This window comes from Mustela erminea, chromosome 6, assembly GCF_009829155.1.
Source record: "Mustela erminea isolate mMusErm1 chromosome 6, mMusErm1.Pri, whole genome shotgun sequence".
NCBI lineage: Eukaryota > Metazoa > Chordata > Mammalia > Carnivora > Mustelidae > Mustela > Mustela erminea.
This window is the reverse complement of record NC_045619.1, coordinates 21390974-21414893: the sequence shown is the minus strand read 5'-3', so window position 1 is coordinate 21414893 and position 23920 is coordinate 21390974. Positions and strand designations below refer to the sequence as shown.

Below are 23920 nucleotides of genomic sequence, written 5' to 3'. Positions count from 1 at the left end.
GAATAATATTGTAATAACATTGTATTCCAATAGATGTAACTACAATTATTGTGGCGAACATCACACAGTCGAATATGACTTTTTCAAGAAAATCTATATGTAAATTTTCAGGATTTAGTGCAAAAATCATTATGTTAACAAATGTCTTTTGTAGAACTACTGTTAGGAGATGAAATAGAACTACTTTAAGATTGTTATATAAAATATCCTGAAAACATAATTCATAGTTGTGTTGGTCTTCCAAACTAGACTATTTTCCTCAAGAATTTATCATTTATCATTTATATAATCTCTTTATATAAATAAAGAGATATGGAATATCAAGTTCAGTTATATTATCATTTATACAACTGATGTAAAGATATTATATGTGACAAAAAGTCTTTGCCATTGTTATTTTTGTTATATCCATAGCTATAAGAACAGAAAAAGGTTTACAGTTAACTAGACTAACTGCTTGGACAAAATAATTTGATTTTAGCAAAAGACACTCAACAGGCAGAATTAACCATACCCTATTTTTCTTCTGCCTATTTGAAGAAGAATGACCTTCGAACAGGAAATAGAATATAGTTCAATATAAAAAAGAAATTGCTACCCAAGACAGATCATAAAATAGAGAGCATCAACCCACATAAGTGGAGTCCAAGTCTCCAGTCCAGATGTACTATATCTCAGGGCACTAAAAGAACTTACACATACTGATTGCTGTGTCTTCTGTAATTCAGAAACCACACTGAATGTGATAGATAAAAGAAGACTAGAGGTGGGAACATTTTTATTCCATTTTTTAAAATAGAGTTTGAAGCAAAGAGTAGGAAGTCTGAGATCAGTCCTGCCAAAATTTGTTAAGTTAAGCAGATGGATTTTGAGGTCTTAGTAAATAAATAGGTATCCATGAAAATCAGCGGAATTTGCTTAATTGGGTTACAGCTATGATATTTATTTCCTTTTTCCTCCCTCCCTTCATTCTTTTTTTTTAATCTTCTTTAATTTCTGAACTCAGAAAGTGTTTGTCTGACTCCTCTAGGGATAATTTACATAGAATGTTTGACAAAGATATTTGACGAGATATTTGTTAAACCAAAGTATCTGACAAAGAATTTTGTTGACTAGATGAAGAAATTGAGGGTAGTAGTAGCAATTGAATAAAACAAGTTTGCCTGAAGAACATGCATCCACTAGTTAATGAAAGATAAAAGAGATCTCTAATGGTTTCCATGGTGCTCTGTCCATTAAGCTTCCTGTCTAACACTTTTTAAAAAATATTTTATTTATTTATTTATTTTACAGAGAGAGAGAGAGCACGCACATGGACAGAGGGGAGGAGGCAGAAAGAGGGGGAGGAGGCAGAAAGAGAGGGAGAAGCAGACTCCCTGCCAATACAGGGCTTGATCCCAGAGAAAGTCTCATTCCCAGAGAGGGGCTCAATCCAAGCACCTTAGGATCATTATCTGAGCTGAAGACAGATGCTTAACCAAATGAGCCACCCAGGCACCCACCTGTGTAACACTTCTTTTAGTATCTTGACAAAAATATAGGAATCGTAGACATACTGGTTATATAAAACAGTGGAAGGGTTACTAGCACTTGCATGAGATCACCTGGGATACTTACTCAAAATCATATTCCCAGCAGCACCACAGATTTACTTGGTAGGAAACTGTGTTTTTAAAAGTGTCTATTATTGATTTCTGGCACACTTGGGTCTGAGAATCCTCACCTTCTAGACATGTACCCTACGTCTAATCACTAACCCTATGTGTATAGAAACCCAACTCAAAAAACAAACATCAGCAGAAAAGCATCTGTCAGAGAAGTGCTTAAAGTTCTCAAAGATTCAGGGACTTTTCTTTGCCCTATATTCACCTTTCATCTGGCTACTTGTCTTTGATTAACCTCCTGAACTCTGTTCCTTTATTTAATCATTACATTAAGTGTTATGCCCTGATACATTATTTTTTGTTCAGAAAGCCCCCTTCTGTCCTAAGGGCTCTTTTTTTGTACACACATATGTGTACTTCAAGTTCCACTAGACTCCATAACACCCTAAACTGTGTTTCTCAGCCTCTGTGGACATCTGGACAATAGACAAGGAAGTTGATAATTGTGATAACACCTTCAGTGGTGTAAACAGACACATAAAACACCTTGTTTTGTACTACATTTATCTCATCATTTCTCCCCCATGTCTATTACCATTTATTTCAGGGGCATAAAATAATTTGCAGTTCTTCAAATGCATTATTCATTATGTTCAACATCATATCATCTAATAAATCTTTTTTTTAAAGATTTTATTTATTTATTTGACAGACAGAGATCACAAGTAGGCAGAGAGGCAGGCAGAGAGAGAGAGAGGGGGAAGCAGGCTCCCCACTGAGCAGAGAACCTGATGCAGGGCTCGATCCCAGGACCCCGAGATCATGACCTGAGCCGAAGGCAGAGATTTTAACCCACTGAGCCACTCAGGCGCCCCTCATCTAATAAATCTTTCCTGAAAAGTGTAATTCACTTCTCTCCATCCCTGTTTAATTTCTATCTATGCTTCTTTGATGCCCTCTGTCTCCATCAGAGCACTCTTCACACTAAACTATGATGTCCACTAAAGGTAAGCTTTGTAATGGCAGGAATCTATGTTTATGAGTATGCCCATAACCTAGCACAGTGCCAAATTCCTAGGATATGAATACTAGGAGTTGGAGAAATGGATGGATGGATGGATGGATGGATGGATGATGTAGGAACTCACCTCACAGGTGGAAGTGTCTGGAAAAGGCAAGACATATATCCAAAAAGTGATGGCATTTGAGATATACCTTGGAAGGGTGGAGAAACTTGAGTGGGAGGACAGATATTTCTTCCTGTCATGATATGGCCAGTAACCTTTTTCAAACCACAAAAATCTTGGACCTGAATGATGATCCCAATTCCCTAATGAGTCTTACTACACCCAATAATTTCTGTCTCCTAGCCATTTTCCACAATTTAGCCTATGCAATCCCACTAAAATGAAAATCTGGGTATGTCTTGTCTCTTGTAAGTAGCAAGTTATTCATAATATGGCTACTGCTTACTTCTTCTGATTCAATAGCCATCTCTCCCCAGCAGGAACACTGTATTCTAACCATACATTTACAGTTCCTGGCACATGCCATGATTTTCTTTTATCTCTGGACCTTTACACCATGAATACCTTTTCTCTTATTTTTCCTCAAAAAATTTCTAGTATTCCTTCTGGACCATTTCTATATCAGTTTCTATAAAACTCAGTTTTTATATAATTTTCTTGGGAATAACCAAGTCAGGTCACCTAGCATATACTCTCTCAGCACTCTGTATTTATCATAGTTATAATGAAATAACCATCCATGAAATTCTTGTCTTCCAAAGAGATTACAAACTCCAAAGAGCAAGGCATCAATCTTTTCCATGACTGCCTCAACATCTATCATAGTGTCTAGAACATAAAAAGTGACAAATAAATATCTGTTGATCTAATGAACAAATAAAAATTAATGAATGAAACTCCTTAATTCCAATTAAATTTTAAGCAAAATGAAGGCTGGTTCCATGTTTGTCTTATTCATCACTTTATTCGATTTGTCCAGCACAGTGTCTGGTACATAACAAAAGTCTCTCTAAAGAGAGATGTACATGTACTGACATGTACATTTATCCATTTGCAAAGCAATGGATAAATGATGGATTGAATAAATATGACATCTCACTGGGTCCTTCCAATGCATGGCTAAATGCTCTATCATAAAAGATATTATATTTTCCTAAGGTTATATTATATTATATTGGGAAATGAGTTACATAATAATGATCAAATATCAAAAAAATCACATATGTGAATAATATATCATAAAAACAAAGCTTCAAGAACTATAAACATTCATCATCATTTAAAGACATAAAAAAATGGGCTCTGTGTCCAATAAACATATATATGTATTATAGCCCCAATGTAAAAGCCTTCATATACCACATAAAATCAAACTCTATTATACATTTTTTCTGGCTAAAGCAAATGTTCTAGGTATGAAAATATTCAACAAAAGTTTAGTAAAGATTCATAAGGTTCATACGTTCTTTTAAGAAAAAATAGGGGAGCCTAGGTGGCTCAGTTGGTAAAGTGTTGGACCTTGATTTAGGCTCAGGTCATGATCTCAAGGGTCATGGAATTGAGGCCTTCATGTGGGCTCCATTCCCCAAGAAGGGGAATCTGTTTGAGATTCTTTCTCTTATTCTCCTCCTCCCACTACCACTCCCTCCCCCCCAGCTCAGATAAATAAAAATTTTCAAAGAAAGAAAAATGGATGGATAGATAGATAGATAGATAGGTAGATGATAGATAGATAAGGATGATATTCATCACTAAACCAGTCCCTTAAGGTTGTTATTATTCAATGCAACATCCAAATAATTAAAGGTTTCAATAAGACCTTAGTTGAGAGCATTTGGAAGACCTTGACTCACCATTATTTAATACTGTTATTAACCAGTACTTTTTCCCTACACCCTTTGAATTTCTTTGTAGTATATCAGGACTATTAGGTCAAGGGTCAGAAGGTAAATATTTTAGGCTTTGCTGGCCATATGGTCTCTGCTGCAACTATACTCAACTCTGATGAGATAGCAGAAAAGCAGTCATCATTTATAGCTGAATAGATGTGGCTGTGTTCCAACAAAACTCTATTTTTTTTTAAAGTACTAGGAGTGGCAGAACTAGTCTGCAGATTGTAGTTTGCAGACTGCTGTTAAGAAGAAAATTTCTGTTTTAACTGCCCAGCATCTACCGCTGCTTTGTTTGGTAAAGGCACCATGATTTTTTGGGGGGAATACATATCTCCTCCATTCCCAGGCTATGTATTTAGAGTGGGAGTTAACTCCAGACCCAGAGCTCCAAGCTCAGTCATATAATTGAGGGAAGACCAATTAGAATATTTCTTTCCCTTAGCTGCAGTGATTGGTTCAAAGTTAAATAAGTAAATTACAGTGGTTCACTGTGTCTCAATCCTGAGAATTTTTGAACAACTGAGAAAAGTAAACTGTTTTTTCTTGTGGAAACGATAAGATAGGGTAACCCTGGAGATGCTGATAGAACCATGTGAAAAGAACCATGTGCCTGTGAATAATACCAACACAAAAGAAAACAAAGCCATAATATGGAAATAGAGAGGGAAAGAGACAAGTCTAGTTTGCCTCATTTAAGACCATGGATCCAGGAATATCTGAATACACATCTAGGCCTGTAAGCTGCAACAGAAAGAGAACCAAGTTCAAATCCATAAATGCCACAGAACAACCTTAAAGGAGAAAAGTAACCTGAAGGAAAAGATTATGAAGTACTTTAAAAGGTGTAGTTATATTTTTGAACCAGCGCAGAGGGACTGGAAGAGTGAAGAATGATAGGTAACCACAGACTGAATAGGAGGTAGGATTTCTTTTTAAACCATCAAATGTTGAAGCAGTTTTCCCCCATATTATTGTCCAAAGTGTATGTAATTATGGAACCAGCAAATAGTTCCACAAGCAGGAGGGTAAGGGGAAAATATGGGAAATATAGGCATTAACTAAATCATCCTGAGTGAACAAATAATAATATACACAATCTCCAAAAGTAGTGTTTGTCTGTAATCTACTAAAGGCTTTAAATTAAGGGATAGGGTCACTATTTAAGAACAGAGTTTACTGCTCTTTATTGTACTGACATGTACTGAAATGTACTAATCCATCAAGAAAAAACCTCAGAACCTTAAAGGGGTAAGCATGTCAGAATATTTTGATTCAAGATTGGAAATGCCATCTTCGTTTTCATCTTGACTGAGACTCCTTCAAAGTGAGGTTTAAAGACTTAGATTTTTAACTTAGGGATGGTTTTGTACAATATTCTGGAACTTGCTTTCTGCACATTAAAAAAATGCTTCTCTCAAACACTTGTTCTGGACCTCCCTTCTTGCCTCAACCAGGTAAGCAGATGGGTACTATTAGTACCCACCTAAAGTACTTATGTATAAATAATTCATTAAAACAATCATGTAGAATTAATGTTATTATTTTCAGTTTGGGGAAACAGGGGGAAAGGAAACGAGAACTAGCATTTGTTGAAAGCCTACAGTGTTATAGGCACTATATTAACTTAGTGATTTACAGTTGTTTTCTTACTTAGTCTTTAAATAACCATCTCTTAATAAGGTAGATTTTATTATCCTTGCTTTCAAAAGAATAGGTTCTGCAAGATTAAAAACAAAAACAAAAACAAACAAAAAAACAAAAAAACCTCTTCAAATAACAAAGTTAATAATGAAAGTCTGAGATCTTTTTATAATACTGAGATGCCTACCATCACCGAAAACAAAGAGAAAATCTCAGGTGGTTAAAGACAAACACTATTGCTTAAGTTTTGAAATAAAAATCATATAGAGGTACATGATTATAATATCAAAAGTATAAAATAAAATCTCCAACTGTAGAGAACTTTAAAACTGATTCGAGAATTAAATGCAAGACTCAAAGTAACTGCAAAGGGAAAGAGCATATGACGTAAAGCTCAACTAAATTTTTCAGTAGCTCAGAAAAGGAAGGAACAATATTGGTTACAAAAATATTTAAAGAGGAGCAAGAAGCAAGATGGTGGAGGAGTAGGAGACCTCAATTTCATTGGGTCCCAGAAATTCAGCTAGATAATTACCAAACCATTCTGAACACCTAAAAACTCAACAGGAAATCAAGAATAGCAGCAATCCTAGGAACAAATAGTGACCATTTTCCAGAAGGTAGGACATGCAGAGAAGTGAATCCAAGGCAACACATGGGAAGACAGACAGGGCTGGCTCCCAGCAAGCAGTAGAGCAGTGGAGCAAAAAGTCAGAACTTTTAGAAGTCTGCTCCACTGAGGGATATCACTCCAGAGGCTAAGCACAAGATGGAACCCTCACAGAGACAGTGTGGTCTCAGGACCCATGGGGTCGCAGAAACACTGGAGGTGTGTGAGTGTGCCAGACCTCCAAGGTATCAGAGCAGGGAAGCTGCTGTAGAGACAGAGCTGAGGAAGGAGCTCTCAGTTCAAGGTTACCTTAAACTGCAATTCGAGGCACAATTGGGCCAATGCTCTCCAAGCAGGGACTCCACAACTGACAGATACAGAGAGACCCCCTCCACCCTTCTTTGGAAGGAGTGCCATGGTAGCATACTTCAGGGATCTGCTGGGTTTGGAGACTCCCAATGGGTCTGTGCACCAGAAATAGAAATGCTTGGTCACAGGCTGGGTGAGCTTTGAGTGCAGCCAGAGACCAGGGAAATGGGAGGGATTGACTGCTTTTCTCTGAGGGCACACTGAGGAGTTGGGCCCTGAGCTAAGAGACTGGGAGGCCACCATCTTCATTCTCCTCCTCCAAAGCTATACAGAAAGCATTCAGGGAACAAAAACCACCAAGAGCAAACCCTAGCATATTACTTAGCCTGGCCCCTGGCAAGGAAGGTGCAATTCTGCCTCAGGCAAAACCATCTGAGAATCACTGTAACAGGTCCATCCCACAGAAGATCAGCAAGAACATCCATTCAATACCACATTTATGGATCAACGAGAAATGGAAAACTCTAGAGCTAGGGGAATACAGCACATAGAGTTCATGGCTTTTTCCCCATGATTCTTTAGTCTTTCAAAGTTAAAAATTTTCAAATTTTATTTTTTCTTAGTCTATTTTTTTTTATTTTTCCCCTTTTCTGTTTTAACCTTCTTAACTATTTTATCTTATCAAACCCTTTAAGCAATCTTTTAAATTTTTCATTGTTATAGGCATATTCTATCCCTTCATTGTTATAGTCATATTCTATCCCTTCATTATAACCTTATTTTTTTGTATTCATATAAGTTTTCTTTCATTAAAATTTTGGGACAGTTTCTTCTGACAGATCAAAATATACCCTAAATCTAGTGTATGGCTTTGATCTAGTCTCCAGCCTAATCACATTCTCTTTTCTTTTTTTCAACCAACTTCTTACCTTATCAATTCCTATTCTAAAATCTTTTTTTAATTTTCATCTTTACAGTCATATTCCATCCCTTCATCGTGTTTACCCTTAATTTTGTATATGTATGTTTTTCTTTCTTTAAAATTCTGGGATGCATTTTCTCTAAGAGACAAAAATACATCCCAAATAAAGTATGTGGCTTTGTTTTATTCACCAGATAAATAATATATAGTTATAGATTAGGTATAGATATAGATATAGATTTTTTTATCCTTGCTTCCTCTGCTTTGAGTCTCTTTGGTAAGTGTATATTTTTCTAGGGTCATTGCTATCCTTTTAGTATTTTGTTCTCTCATTCACCTACTCTTCTCTGGATCAAATGACAAGGCAGAAAAACTCACCTCAAAAAAAAGAACAAGAGGCGGTACTGATGTCTAGGGACCTAATCAATACAGACATTGGCATATGTCAGAACTAGAGTTCAGAATTATGATTATCAAGGTGCTAGCTGGGCTAGAAAAACACATGGAATATATTATAGAATCCCATTCTGAAGAAATAAAACCCCTTTCTGGAGAAATAAAAGAACTAAAATCTAACCAAGTTGAAATTTAAAAAGCTATTACTGAGGTTCAATCAAAAAAGGAGGCAATTTGGATGCTGAAAAACAATGTGAGGGGTTTGAAGTGGCAGGGGGGATGGGAGGTTGGGGTACCAGGTGGTGGGTATTATAGAGGGCATGGATTGTATAGAGCACTGGGTGTGGTGCAAAAATAATGAATACTGTTATGCTGAAAATAAATTTTAAAAAAAATCATCCAGCCTGTAAATGAGCTGTTAGACTCAGAGGAAAGAAAAGTTATTATTCTTTGCTCTTTTTCCCAAAAATATCAAGTGCTTTTTGGCTAATGGAATTTTGCTTTGTGCATAGAGAAGTACACAAGTTTGTTAATCAAAGTGTTATTAGCAAAATAGTTTTTGGGATACAGAACATTATTCCTTGTGGGCCAGACTTTAGGAAAAGGAAGCTAAGCCTGTTAGAATTTCCCAACTTTTGCTACAAATAAAATTGAATCCCTAATTTTAATAAGAAAAAAAAAGTAGGCAATTGCTGTTATTATAAATGAGGCAGAAGAGAGAATTAGTGATATCGAAGACCAAATGATAGAATAAAGAAGTTGAGAAAAGAGAGATAAACAACTACTGGGCCAAAAAGGGAGAGTTAAAGAGATAACTGATACTATAAGACAAAACAATATTTGAATAATTGAGATCCCTGAAGAAGGAAGGAAGGAAGGAAGGAAGGAAGGAAGGAAGAAAGAAAGAAAGAAAGAGAGGGTCAGAAAGTATATTGAAGCAAATTATAGTAGAGAATTTCCCTAATATGGCAAAGGGAACAAACATCAAAATCCAGGAGGCCCAGAAACCCCCCCTCAAAATCAATAGATATAGGTAAACACCCCATCATATAATAGTAAAACTCACAAGTCTCAGTGACAAAGAGAAAATCCTGAAAGCTGCTCAGGACAAGAGGTCTGTAACATATAAGAGTGGAAAAATTAGACTGGCAGCAGACCTATCCACAGAGATGTGGCAGGCCAGAAAGGACTAGCTTGATATATTCAGAGCACTAAATGAGAAAAATATGCAGCTAGGAATACTATATCCAGCTAGGCTGTCCTTGAAAACAGAAGGAGAGATAAAAATCTTCCAGGACAGGGGCACCTGGGTGGCTCAGTGGGTTAAAGCCTCTGCCTTTGGCTCGGGTCATGATCCCAGGGTCCTGGGATCGAGCACTGCGTCGGGCTCTCTGCTAGGCAGGGAGCCTGCTTCCCTTCCTCTCTCTCTCTGCCTCTCTCTCTGCCTACTTGTGATCTCTCTCTCTCTGTCAAATAAATAAATAAAATCTTTAAAAAAAAAAAAAAGCTTCCAGGACAATCAAAAACTAAATGAATGTGCAAACACCAAACTTGCCCTACAGAAAATATTGAAAGCAAAGAGAGAGCCAAAAAGTAGTAGACTAGAAAGGAACAGAGACAATATACAGAAACAGTCACCTTACAGGCAATACAATGGCACTAAATTCATATCTCTCAATAGTTACCCTGAATGTAAATGGGCTAATGGCCCCAATCAAAAGACACAGGGTATCAGAATAGATTAAAAAAAACAAAAACAAACAAGACCCACTTATAAGCTGTTGGCAAGAAACTCATTTGAGACCCGAAGACACCTCCAGATTTAAAGTGAGAGTGTGGAAAAAATTTTACCATGCTAATGGACATCAAAAGAAAGCTGGGGTGGCAATCCTTATATCAGATAAATTAGATTTTAAGTCAAAGACTGTAATAAGAGATGAAGAAAGACACTATATCATACTCAAAGGGTCTGTCCAACAAGAAGATCTAATAATTTTAAATATTAATGCCCCTAACATGGGGGCAGCCAACCCTATAAATCAAGTAATAACAAAATCAAAGAAACACATTGACAATCCAATAATAGTAGGAGACTTTAATACCCTGTCTGGCTGAAATGGACAGATCATCTAAGCAAAAGATCAATAAGATTAAAGGCTTTAAATGATATATTAGACCACATGGACAACACAGATATATTCAGAACATTCCATCCCTAAGCAACAGAACACACATTCTTCTCTAGTGAACATGGAACATTCTCCAGAATAGATCCCATCCTGGGTCACAAATCAGTTCTCAACTGGTACCAAAAGACTGGGATCATTCCTGCATATTTTCAGACCACAATACTCTGAAGCTAGAACTCAACCACAAGAGAAAAGTTGGAAAGAACTCACATACACAGAGGCTAAAGAGCATGCTACTAAAGAATGACTGGGTCAACCAGGAAATTAAAGAAAATTGAAAAAATTCATGGAAACAAATGAAAATGAAAACACAACTCTTCAAAACCTTTGGATCCAGCAAAGGCAGTCCTAAGAGGGAAGTACATAGCAATACAAACCTATCTCAAGCAACAAGAAAGGTCTCAAGTATATAACCTAACCCTATACCTAAAGAAGCTAGAGAAAGAAAAGAAAAGAAAAGAAAGTCTAAACCCAGTAGGAGAAAAGGAATAATAAAGATCAGAACAGAAATCAATGAAATAGAAACCAAAAGAACAGTAAAACAGATCAACAAAAGTAGGAGCTGGTTCTTTGAAGGAATTTTAAGATTGATAAACCCCTGGCCAGACTCATCAAATGGAAAAGAGAAAGAAACCCAAATAAATAAAATAATGAATGAATGAGGAGAGATCACAACCAACATGCAAAAAAATACAAACAATTATAAGAACATATTATAAGCAACTATATGCCAGCAAATTTGACAATCTTTGAAGAAATGGGTGCATTCCTAGAGACATATAAACTACCAAAACTGGACCAGGAAGAAATAGAAAACCTGAACAGACCCACAAGCAGTAAGGAGATTGAAGCAGTCATCAAAAATCTCCCAGCAAACAAGAGCCCAGAGCCAGATGGCTTCCCAGGGAATTCTACCAAACATTTAAAGAAGAATGAATACCTCTTCTCCTAAAACTGTTCCAAAAAATACAAATGGAAGGAAAACTTCCAAACTCATTTTATGAGGCCAGCACTACCTTGATCCCAAAACCAGACAAAGACCCCATCAAAAAGGAGAATTATAGACCAATATCCCTGATGAATATGGATTCCAAAATTCTCACCAAAATGCTAGCCAATAGGATCCAACAGTACCTTAAAAGGATTATTCACCACGACCATGTGGGATTTATTCCAGGGTTGCAAGGTTGGTTCAACATCCACATATCAATCAATGTGATACAATACATTAATAAAAGAAAGAACAAGAACCATATGATACTCTCAATAGATGCTGAAAAAGCATTTGACAAAGTACAGCATCCTTTCTTGATCAAAACTCTTCACAGTGTAGGGATAGAGAGTACATACCTCAATATCATCTAAGCCATCTATGAAGAACCCACAGCGAATACCATTCTCAATGGGGAAAAACTGAGAACTTTTCCCCTAAGATCAGGAACATAGCAGGGATGTCCACTATCACTACTGCTATTCAACATAGCACTAGAAGTCTTAGCCTTAGCAAACAGACAACAAAAAAGAAATAAAAGGCGTCCTGAATCAGCAAAGAAGTCAAACTCTCACTCTTTGCAGATGATATGATACTTTATGTGGAAAACCCAAAAGACTCCACTCCAAAACTGCTAGAACTCATACAGGAATTCAGTAAATTATCAGGATATAAAATCAGTGCATAAAGACCAGTTGCATTTCTATATGCCAAGAGCAAGACAGAAGAAAGAGAAATTAAGGAGTCAATCCCATTAATAATTGCATCCAAAATCATAAGATACCTAGGAATAAATAAATTTAAATAAATTTATTATAAATATAATAAACATTTATTAGGGTATTTACCCTAAAAATACAAATGTAGTTATCTGAGGGAGCACATACACCCAAATATTTATAACTGCAATGTCCACAATAGCCAAACTATGGAAAGAGGCTAGATACCCAATCAACAGGTGAATGGATAAAGAAGATGTGATATATATATACAATGTAATACTATGCAACCATCAAAAAAACTCAAAATCTTGCCTTTTGCAACAATGTGGATGGAACTAGAGGGTATTATTCTAAGCAAAAGAAGTCAATCAGAGAAAGACAATTATCATATTATTTCTCTGATATAAGGAATTTGAGAGGCAGGGTGGGAGGTTATTAGGGGGAAAGGAGGGAAAAATTAAACAAGATGGGACTGGGGAGGGAGACAAATCATAAGAGACTCAATCTTAACCTCAAGAAACAAACTTTCTGGAGGGGAGGGAGTGGGAGGAATGGGTTGGCTGGGTGATGGACATTAGGGAAGGTATGTTCTATGGTGAGTGCTTTTGAGTTGTGTAAGACTGATGATTCACAAACATGTATCCCTGAAATAGACAATTAATTAAAAAATAAATTAATTAAAAATAAAATTAATTTAAAAATAAAAAACACCTTATAAAAATACTGAAAAATAGTTCAAAGCTGAGCCATATCTACCTAATCTTGTTGCTCTTACAGGCTGGAAGATGGCTTCATGTTTAACATCTTGTTTCTGGAAAAGTGGTTGATCTCTAATTGACTGTGAAAGTACTATGAGTTCATATTTCTTATTTTCCTTGTTTCTGTGATATTAATTTCCAAAAATCTCCAAGCACAGTGTAACACTGTTTAAGTGAAATATCTGAACATGTTTACTATAACACTGCTTCTATAGACATGCTTTTCTTTTCTCATAGTTACACATTCTCTTTTGAAGTAAAACACAGATTCCTGTGATATCTTAAGAAAAAAGTGTCCCCTAATCAGGCGCAGTACGCTTAGAACTTTACCTAGATCCCATCTCTCTGCCTCCTTCTGACCTTTAAAATAAAGTCATTATATGTTTTCCACTCATCTTTTTATACTTTTACTGTGTATTTGTACATAAACAATACAGTACTATACTGTTTATGTGCTTTTAAAACCACATAATTGGTATCATAAGGTACTTACCATTCTGTCACTTGTTTTTTGTCACTCAAAATCATGTTTGAAAGATATGTTCATTTTCTAGATGGAATAACTGAGGTTTATTGATTTGTTATGCTTATAAGCTTTATAGTCTTCTAGATATTGGTATTTCATCATTTATTCATCTAGTTCCCCAAAAATGGAAATTTGGTTTGCTACAAGTTTGTTTGTTTTTACTATTACAATGCGCAACTAAAGTTTCTCTAAAATTCATACCTATCTGTGGAATTGCTGAGTTCACAAAATAATGCCAAAATGCACACACAGAAATATTTACTACAGTACTATTTATGAAGCCAAATATTGAGAAGAGTCAAATTGCACTCATGACTAGCAGAACAGACATATACATTTTAATATATATATACAATATAATTAGAATGGGATAGATATATGTGTACTGATACAAAAAGATGCTCCAAATTACTTAGTGAAAGAAAATGAGTTACAAAGCTATATCTAAAATTATTTCAATTTTATGTAAATAAATAATAAAATTCACTAATATATATGTGTATACAAAAAAAGAAAACCAGAGGAAAATTGAAAGAATTCATGTTAGCGTCATCCATGATGTATAAGATGGACTGGCATTTTTCTCTATTTTCTATTTCTGTAGTGTTAAATATACATTATTTTAATCTACATCTGTAACCAGAATAAAAATATAAGCACAATTAATTCTTATCCTGACAATGGTACATTTTTGTTATCTGACCACTAATATTCCTTACATGAACCACTTCTTGCACTAATTCCTAACCCATTTCTATTTTTAGCACAACCAACCAGAATCTATGCTTACTTAGATTACTGCAATCAGGTGGTATCTTTGAAACTTTGTTGGAAATCTCCTCAGCTATATATGCAAATTTATATTTCACAGTATTTCATATATTATACAGTTTCATTAATATTTCTACCAACACATAACAAGGATACCTCTTCCTTCCATTTCTTATAACCTGCTCCTCACTTCTAAGCCCTTCAAGGACGTCTTCTCAAAATCCAGGTTTCAAAGAGTGTTCACCGTGATTCATCCTTTCTCTACTATGCTCCTCAATTTTTTTTTTCCAATGGACTCTGTCTATTGCCCAGTCCCAAAGTCACTCCTACATTTTAGGTATATGTTATAGCAGTACACCTCTCTTGGTACCAATATCTATACTACTTTTCTATTACTATGTAGCAAATTACAACAGACTTAGTGCCTTAAAACAACACTCAATTATTTTCTTTCAGTTTTTGTGACTCAGAGGTATGGGCATGGCTTAAATCAGTTTTCTGCTCTGCCCCTCCAACACTGCATTCAGAGTATCAGCTGGGCTATAGTTCCATGATTTTCATCTAGAGCTTAGGGTTCTCTATTAAGCTCATTCAGGTAACTGGAAGAATTTGATTTCTTGCAACTCTAGGACTGAGGTTTTCAGTTTCTACAGATGCTTCTCCCCTATTCATAAGCAATTTGCAACATGAGTCTTTGCTTTCTTCTAGGCCAGTAGGAGAATTTCTCTCTTTAAAGAGCTCATGTGTTTAGGTCAAGATTAACTTGACCTGAGTTAATCTTTCTTGATTAACTTAAAGTCAACTGATTAGGGGCTTCGGTTATATCTGAAAATTACTATATATATATATATATATATATATATATATCTTTGAGTTAGGAAGAAAATTATTATGTCACTCTCCACTCCCCCATCATGACACACATATACATACATACACAACCTGAGGCACACACACCCTAGCCCACACATAGTTACTTATACATCATAAAGTTTTCCTTAAACACATCTTTGTGGTTGTATGACTTTTCCAAGTGATGCTAAACAACCTTGGTTTAACAGAAGAGAACGTTGGTAGTAGAAATTTTCCAAAGAAAGAAGATAAAGAGATTTCTAAAGGATTCTTGGTATAAAGCAACAGGAGACATTCAGAAGAGGAAGAGAGGTTTCCATCCAGACATTCAGGATAGACAAAGGCATCAGGACCAAGACAATGACACACTAAAGAGGAACTAATCATCCTGAGGTCTTAGCCAAACAGAAGCCTTAATGGGAAGGCTTTACTAAGTAATTATTAAAGGAACATAACTGCTCATTCCTACAATTTAGTTTATCAAGAAATGGCAGAGAAACCTTCTAGAAAAGAGTTTATCAACTGAGACTGCCTTTAATCTAGAAAGGGGCAAAGGACTTTAAGGCAACCTGAGGCACACACACCCTAGCCCACCTCCTCCTTCCAGGTGTGGTTCTCAGACCTGACAACAAGAACAACCTATTTCATATAGACAAAGATACACAGGTTAAATGAAATGATAGTCCTATTGCATTAATTTATCACTGCTGCTATGACAAATTATCATAATTTATTGGCTTTAAAGAAACACAAATTTATTATTTATAGTTCTAAAAGTCAGAAGTCTCACTGGACTAAATTCAAAGTGTCATTAGCACTGCATTCCTTCTGTAGGCTCCAGAAGAATCTATTGTCTTGCCTTTCCAGCTCCTAAAAGTGAACTGCACTTCTTGGCTCATAGTCCCTTCCTCTACCTTCAAAGCCATCAGCATAGCATTCTCAAATCTCTCTCATATTCTGATATTCTTATCTCCACTTTACAAGGATATTTGTGATTACACTGGGCCTACCTAAATAACCCAGAATTTTCCCATCTCAAAATCCTTAGCTTAATCATGTTTACAAAGACCCTTTTCGTCATGTTAGGTAACATTTCAAGGGTTTTGAGAATTAGGATATGGACATCTTTGAGGGCCATTATTCTATTTACCATACCTTTCCAATGCCTTCCTAATATTCAAACTCACTCAGTTCATTTGGCTGCTGAAAAAATGTTCAGTAATGTATTAGTAAGTTTGCTTATAATGTTTTATTTTCAATTTATTTCTACATATTTTATATTCTTTAAGAAAATTAGGAGAGGAATAGTACTTAACAAATTTGATTAGCTAACAGAATGTGTTAAGAAGCATCATGTGTTGGGGCACCTTGGTGGCTCAATGGGTTAAAGCCTCTGCCTTCAGCTCAGGTCATGATCTCAGGGTCCTAGGCTCAAGCTTTGCATTGGGCTCTCTGCTCAGCCGGGAGTCTGCTTCCCCCTCTCTGCCTGCCTCTCTGCCTACTTGTGATCTCTCTCTCTCTGTTGAATAAATAAATAAAATCTTTAAAAAAAAAAAAAAAGAAGAAGCATGTTTTAAGGAGTTCCTTCAAAGCATTAAAAAAGCATCTAATCTATTCATATAATTGTCATTTAAAGTAAGGGAATTATCTTGATAAGCTCTGAGCAATATATAGAATTGTTGAATCACCATATTGCACACCTGAAATTATAGAACACTGTATGTGACCTACACTGAGATTGAAAAAGAAAAAAAAAAACACGCAGGGAGGGGGGAGACAACACACACTTATATGTTCATATTTTTTAAATTATTACTTATTATTAAATAAGCAAATGTCTTTGGCAGAAAAATAAATAAATAAGGTAAGCAAAAGGTAGATATCATTACAGTCATTTTCAAGTAAGAAAACCAAAGCGTACAGTGGGTTAAGTGGCTCTCTCTAGATCATTTAGAAAGGAATACTGGAGGATTCATGAATAGAACTCAGCTTCTCCTATTTCCATTCAGTAGCTTGAAAGGCTAGGAATAATGGTTACAATGATTCATACCAATCATCTAGTATCTCTTCTCCAAAGCAGCACAAATCCAAAAGAAAAATCATCACAGAGACATTAATATGTCTTTAGTTAGTTTTTTGGAGGGCTTTGCTTATTTGTTTGTTTTTATCTCCTAGGTTTCAATAAAGCTCTAAAGAAATATAGGGAATATGCTCTAACCTGCTCAGGAAATCTACTCAACCTTGAATTGTTTCACTTGAATTTCAAAAGGTTTAGAATGTCTTAAATAAACAAGACTTTAAATTTTAAAAACATACATTGTTAACCTAACTAGTAGATAAAAGCAAAAAGTAAAGGAATAATGGATATACTGTCTGAGAGCTTTAATTATAGGTACAGACAGAGTAGTACAGCTAGCAGCTGTGCTGCCTGGTGGAAAGAGCTGGGAGTCAGAATTTGGTTGAAATCTCAATTCTTCTATGTCTACCAGCTGTGTAAACTTGGAGAAGCCACCTCCTCTCTCAGAATACTTATCTTGAAAATAATAATAGCTGTCTTACAGAGTTGATGTAAAGATTAAAGATAATGTATGTAAAATACCTGGTATATAAAAGCACTTAATAACTTTCTACTTAGGAAAAACCTAAAATATGGGAACACATTTTCCTGCTAACAAATGTTTGGTGGGCATGCTCTGATGTGCTTCCCAGATTCCACTTCAGGGAGAATGGGTCTATTCTCCAAGCTGTTGAGAGTGTTGCTGATGAAAAGTTACTTGTTGTTAGCCCTTATGAGGACTGCCTTGGCTGAGGAGAGCCTTCTCACCCACTGTCCACCCCATTCCAGGGGGACTAGCCCTCAGTGACTGATCAAAAGGTCCATCATCCTTGATTAGAATTTTCCAGAGTGTTGGCTGAGATCTCTGTTAAAACAGCTTACCATCTCAACTTCTCCCTCTGTCCAGTCCTGCCTCCTTTCTTATCTTCCCTTTCACAAATGCTGATCTCAACAGTATTCTATATAAGCCTCCCATACCCTAGTCATTGTTGGGAGCTGGTTTCCCAGGGAATCCCATCCAGCAACAATGTTGCAGGGTATGTTGCTTAACCTCTCATAAAGAATTACCATCATCATTCCCCATTAGGACACAGATACACATGACACACACACACACTATTAGATTGCTCTTGCAGGGATTACAAAGTAAGGATTCTTAAACCTTGAACACTACTTTTGCTGTTGTTTAGCAAGGAACCAGAAATGGTGTGAGCCCTCTGCTGCAAATCTATTTTCCACTTCTGAATCTTTCATTCACATGATTATGTAAAGATTCAGCAGGTTATATTAACTATGTGATATATATAGTGAATGATATTAATTAGTAATTATTAATATTGTTGTCTGGGGTTTGCTTCAAAAAAAGGGAAAGGATAAATCAAACAAAATTGGCAAAATGTTGATCACTGATGAAGCTGGATGATCTGTACATGAAAGTTCATTATTCTCTGCTTCTGCATATATTTGAACTTTCAATAACAAAATTGGGTGTTAATATGTCTTATAAAAGTATATGCACATACTTTATAAAAGTATATATAATGCATAATACTTTAATGATCGATTTTTAATATAGGCTTAGTAATATATCTAAATTCTTTTCTGCTAATGTTAGGCAAATTTATCAAAATATGAAAAAAATCACGTTTTTCAAAGCAGATTAAATAGAGCTTGTTAGGCATCTTGCCAAGTAATTCTCAAATTTATTTTTAGAAATTGCTGAGGCTTTCCTTAAAAGCAAACTGCACATGTTATTGCAAACTGAATTTATATTTTAAGAGATTTTAAGAAATTTACATTTCCTATTAAAATATAATAAGCAGCTCTTCTGTGCATTATACAAACTTTTAGATAATTAAGGCTTTATAATGTAAAAGCAAATTATTGTAATTATAAAATCTCAACTTTCTTTTTTTTTTTTTTTTATTTCCAGCATAACAGTATTCATTATTTTTGCACCACACCCCGTGCTCCATGCAATCCGTGCCCTCTATAATACCCACCACCTGGTACCCCAACCACCCACCCCCCGTCCCTTCAAAACCCTCAGATTGTTTTTCAGAGTCCATAGTCTCTCATGGTTCACCTCCGCTTCCAATTTCCCCCAACTCCCTTCTCCACTCTAAGTCCCCATGTCCTCCATGCTATTTGTTATGTTCCACAAATAAGTGTGTGGGTAGGAGAAGAATAAATGAAACAAGATGGGATTGGGAGGGAGACAAACCATAAGTGACTTTTAATCTCACAAAACAAACTGAGGGTTGCTGGGGGGAGGGGGTTTGGTAAATCTCAACTTTCTAAATGTTTTTTAAAACAATGCATTGAGTTATTATGATACGTTTTTAAAATCTAACCTCACCACACCTTTCTTCCTCCTCAACCCTTAAAAAAGACCTTAAAGACTCAACAACTGGTTCCACCTATGCTATTTAAATTTTAGTCAAAAACAATTCTATCTTATATTCATAATGATTAAAAAATAACTTAGAATAACAATAAGTATCTGACTCAGGCATTCAGTCTATATACAACATATTATTTCTAAGTCTCAAATCAACATTTGAGGATGCTATGATGAGGAAACAAAAGGGACCATATATACTACCTAAGCATGTTTCTTATCTTTGTTTACATTTGAAAGTCTTTCTGAATTTTGAGGTCTCATTTATTTGAAATGATTTGATCCATCAGTGGGGAATACCATCACTCAGAAAATGATTTTTCTCAAAGGAACTTGATCATTTCAATAATTATACAACTTCCCTAAGGCTTTCTATAGTGAGGTTATTATTGTACCTAAATATTCTTATATAAATAAGATTTCGTGGACCTGACACAAAAAGAAGGGAATGAAGCATTCTAAGAACAAACACATAAGTGGTGTGAATTAGGAGTTAGTCCAATAGCCCATGAAATCTGAATGTTCACAATATTTTATCTAGCTCTCTGGACCACCCCCAAACAAACAAGCAAATAAAATCCAAATATTCATAATATTCATGTGGAACCCAGTCCTTAGGGAATATGATGAATTTGAGAAGAATGTGGTATAAAGTAAAATAGTATGAAAGACGATTACGATCAGGAAAATTAGATTCTAATACTAGATTTGCCAATAACTAGCTCTATGAACTGAACACTTTAACCTCTCTGGATCTCAGTTTCTCTATCCATGAAAGGTTCCTTACAATTATTATATTCTAATGTTTAGGAATTAAGTATTATACTTTTTTAAAAGACGTATTTATTTCACAGAGAGAGAGAGAGAGAGAGCACAACCTGAAGGGGCTGAAGGAGAGAGAAAAAGAATCTTAAGTAGACTCCACGCAGCACAGAGCCCTCAGGGCTCCATTCCATGACCATGGGATCACAACCTGAGCTAAAACCAAGAGTTGGACATTCAACCAACTATGCCACCCAGGTGCCCCTTAATATTATACTTTAAATATTAAGAAGAAATCATAAAAATTTTCAGCAATTGGATGAAAATAGTCTTGAATATTAAATAAAAATGTTAATGGAATTTTTCTAAAAGTTGAAAATAAGTGCAACTTATTATATAAGAGTTTAAGTTTTCAAATATACATGTTCTGTCTTCCATATTACATTTTTTAAAATTTTCTGAAATGGCATAAGATTGACCTTATGCCAGGCTATTTAGTGGGCATTCTGCAAATCAGCTCTAAAGAAAACCTTGATAATTCAAATATATCACACAATTTTATAATTCAAATCAATTTTATAATTTTGTGTATAATTAAGTTAAATTCAATAGTTAAAGTCTCTAATGCTTAAAAATTTCAGTTTTAACCATGGTGTACAAAGTTTTAAGTGTTGCATTCTAGGTATTTGTGTTCTTTTTTTTTTTTTCAGTGTTCCAAGATTCATTGTTTACCACACCCAGTGTTCCATGCAATATGTGCCTTCCTTAATACCCACCACCAGGCTCACCCATCCCCCCACACACTCCTCTCTAAAACACTCAGTTTGTTTCTCAGAATCCACAGTCTCTCATAGTTTGTCTCCCTCTCCAATTTCCCCCACTTCACTTTTCTTTTCCTTCTCCTAATGACCTCCATGTTATTCCTTATGCTCCACAAGTAAGTGAAACCATATGATAACTGATTTTCTCTGCTTCACTTATTTCACTCAGCATAATCTTCTCCAGTCCCTCTATGTTGATACAAAAGTTAGGTATTCATCCTTTCTGATAGCTGAGTAATATTTCATTGTATATATGGACCACACCTTTATCCATTCATCATGTTGAAAAGCATCTTGGCTCTTTCACAGTTTAGCAATTGTGTACATTGCTGCTATGAACATTGGGGTACATATGGCCTTTCTTTTCACTACATCTGTATCTTTGGGGTAAATGCCCAGTAGTGCAATTGCCGGGTCATAATGTAGCTCTATTTTTAATTTTTTAAGGAATCGCCACACTATTTTCCAAAGTGGGTGCACCAATTGCATTCCCACCAACAGTGTATGAGGATTCTCCTTTCTCCACATCCTCTCCAACATCTGTTGTTTCCTGTCTTGCTAATCTTTGCCATTCTAACTGGTGTAAGGTGGTATCTCAATGTGGTTTTGATTTGACTCTCCCTGATGGCTAATGATGATAAACATTTTTTCATGTGTCTCCTAGCCATTTGAATGTCTTCTTTGGAGAAGTGTCTGTTCATATTCTTATTCAACAAGGAAACTACTTCAGACTTGTAAACTAAATATAAAATTTCATACTGTTATATGATTTTGAAGTAACATTAAATTGGAAAAATTCATGTGGTAAGACTATAAATCTCAGATTACTAAGATATAGGGAAGTACTTTTATCATTACAATAATTCTCTTATCTGTGATAATAATAGGAATTATAGACTTGTATAAAACTTTATACAAATAATTATATTTTCATATGTCAAATATAAAATATGTATTATACTTTAATTCTTACAGCATATTTTGAATATGCAATATCATTTAAATCATAACAACATAAGCTAGGCATATTATCTCCATTCATTATTATAATCTCCACTTTATGAATAAGGAAATTTTTCAGATAAAAATTTTTAGACAGCAAATAGGTTGCCTTATATACAGAAAGAGAACATAGTGCTAAGCAAATCAAGCCTACTTGTTAAAATTCCCATAAGAGAAGTCTTACAAAATTCAACATCCATTCATGATAAGAATATTCAAAAAAGTGGGTTAAGATGGAAGAAACTTCAATATAATAAAGTACATATATGAAAAACCCATATTTAATATCATATTCAATGGTAAAAAACTGAAGAGTTTTTCCTTCTTTTGTTCTTCAAGAACAAAACAAGGATGTCTACTCTCCCCACTTTTATTCAATGTAGTATTAGAAATCTTCACAACAGCAATCACACAAGAAAAAGAAATGAGGCATCCATATTGTTAAGGAAGAAGTAAAACAGCCACTATTTGCAGATGACATGATAACATATATAGAAAACCCTAAAGACCCCGCCAAAAAAAAAAAAAAATTTTTAAGTTAGAAATGAGGGGCGCCTGGGTGGCTCAGTGGGTTAATCCTCTGTCTTCGGCTCAGGTCATGATCTCAGGGTCCTGGGATCGAGCCCCACATCGGGCTCTCTGCTTGGCAGGGGGCCTGCTTCCTCCTCTCTGCCTGTGTCTCTGCCTACTTGTGATCCCTGTCTGTCAAATAAATAAATAAAATCTTTAAAAAAAAAACAAAAGTTAGAAATGACAACTCAGTAAAGTTGCAGGATACTAAATTAATACCCAGAAATCTGTAGTGTTTCTATACACTAAGACCACAGAAAGAGAAATTAAGAAAACAGTCTCATTAACAATGACAAGAATAAAGTGCCAAGGAATAAACTTAACCAAAGAGATGAAAGATCTATACTCTGAAAACTATGTAACACTGATGAAAGAAATTAAAGGTGACACAAATGGAAAGATATCCCATGCTCATGGATTAGAATAATTAGTACTGTTAAAATGCCCATATTACTTAAAGCAATCTATGGATTCAATACAATCTCTATCAAAATACCAATAGAAATTGAGAGGAAGCAAGATGGCAGAGGAGAAGACTGAAACAGCATTAGGTCCAAAGACTATGGCTAAATAGTTATCAAATCATTCTAAACAGCGACAAACTCAACAGGAGATAGAAGAGAAGAAGAGCAACAATTCTAGGAACAGAAAATTGATCACTTTATGGGAGGTAGGACATGCAGAGAAGTGATCCAAAGCCATGGGAAGACAGACTGCAATGGGGAGGAGCCAGCTCCTGACAAGCTGTGGAGAAGCGGACACAAAATCAGAACTTTTAGAAGTATAATCCACTGAGAAACATCACTCTAGAGGCTAAGTGGGGTTGGAGCCCTCGTGGGGACAGTGTTGTCTCAGGACCTGCAGGGTCAAGGAAAGACCGGGGGGTATCTGAGTGTGACAGAGCTGCCAGGTATGTGAGTAAGGAAGCTAGCTACAGATACGGAGTGGGAGCCAAAGAGTGAGCCCTCAGGTGAGGATTACCATAAGCCATGATCCAAGGCACAGTCAGGCCATTGCTATTCAAGCAGAGAGCCCACAAGTGGAAGATCCTGAGACACCCCCTCCTTCCTTCTCTGGGAGGAGTGGCGAGGACACAT

The 23920-nt window shown here is 35.7% G+C and overlaps 1 protein-coding gene and 1 long non-coding RNA gene across 18 annotated transcripts in view; both read right to left on the bottom strand.

Annotated features, from left to right (window-relative positions):
* Window positions 1-23920, bottom strand: part of ANKS1B (ankyrin repeat and sterile alpha motif domain containing 1B) — a 1111154-nt gene that overhangs the window by 721270 nt on the left and 365964 nt on the right. The gene's annotated exons all lie outside the window — the stretch shown is intronic.
* On the bottom strand, window positions 6890-23716 carry LOC116592969. Its single transcript, XR_004286677.1, has 3 exons — window positions 23624-23716; window positions 20547-20555; window positions 6890-6901 (listed from the first exon to the last, which is right to left on the bottom strand). It is a non-coding gene; the product is annotated as an uncharacterized LOC116592969 (long non-coding RNA).